This window comes from Eublepharis macularius, chromosome 6, assembly GCF_028583425.1.
Source record: "Eublepharis macularius isolate TG4126 chromosome 6, MPM_Emac_v1.0, whole genome shotgun sequence".
Classification (NCBI taxonomy): Eukaryota; Metazoa; Chordata; class Lepidosauria; order Squamata; family Eublepharidae; genus Eublepharis; species Eublepharis macularius.
Window position 1 is genome coordinate 47,689,309 of NC_072795.1, and position 1,103 is coordinate 47,690,411.

At 42.2% G+C, this 1,103-nt stretch overlaps 1 pseudogene; it reads left to right on the forward strand.

The window, feature by feature from the left end:
- Positions 1-549: 549 nt before the first annotated feature.
- LOC129332661 (eukaryotic translation initiation factor 1-like) lies at positions 550-891 on the forward strand (annotated as a pseudogene).
- The last annotated feature ends 212 nt before the right edge of the window (positions 892-1,103 follow it).

The window sequence follows — 1,103 nt, forward strand, 5'->3', positions numbered from 1 at the left end:
AAATTAACAAACACTCTCAGGAGTGATCTCTGCCGGCTCTGTGAAGAGAGGTGAAACTGAACTACTCTTTCTGGCTAACGTGTCTCTCTACACTTGAGCATCCTCGTGTAAGAGGTCTCGTGTAGAGAGACTCTCAGAGTGGTGAACAAAGTCAGTGTTATTATTAGTCCCACAATACTGCTGGTGACTTGGGTTGAGAGGAGCAGTTTACCCAAGGGCATCTACTGAGCTCACGGTAGTAATGCTGATTTGCAACCCAACCATTTAATCACTATGCTACAGCAACTCTCATGGTACAAACTTAGTGCTCTAGTCTCAAGAAACATTACAGTGTCTCTCTCTCATTGCTCAGTGATGAAAACACAATTGACCAAATTAGAAGACCAGATTAGAACTTTAAAAGAGTGAGGTTTCAGGATCTCTACAATGGCCATCTCTTGTCTCTTCCCCCCTTCAACATGCATCAAAGAGTTCTTTCATCATTGTCATTACCATTGCCTTCTGCTGTTGCCCATACCATCTCTGACGCAGGAAAATGGGAAGCGAAGCATGTCATATGTCCACTATCTAGATCATTCTTTCAACCCCTTTGCTGATGCAAGTAAGGGCAATGAGTCACTTCCTGCTGTGACTGAGGACTACATATATATAGGAATAGGAGAAAAACCTTTACCGCCGCCCAGGGCATTGCTGAGGATTATGGTAAAAAGAATCTGGTGAAGACTTTCAAGAAAACGTTTCCCTGTAACGGTACAGTGATAACACCCAGAGCACAGAGGAGTGATTCAGCTTCAGAAGGGTCTGTGTAAAAACGTCTGCCAGTTCATCATTGAGACTGGAGTAGGTAAAGATGACTATTTGAAGGCCTACGGGTTTTCAGTAGGTCACTGAAATCCCAAGGGAGAAGGCATCTCTGCTATGAGAAACAAAAAACACAACCTCAAATGTTTATTTCGTAAGATAAAACAGAAATAGAATAGTTTCTACACATTATTATTTCCTCCATATGTAAATATGTGTTTTGTTTCTGAAATGGCCACTGCTTCAATAATTTCAAACGAAGAGGACTTCCAGGATGGAGCAGTGAAGGCACAGCAGTTGAG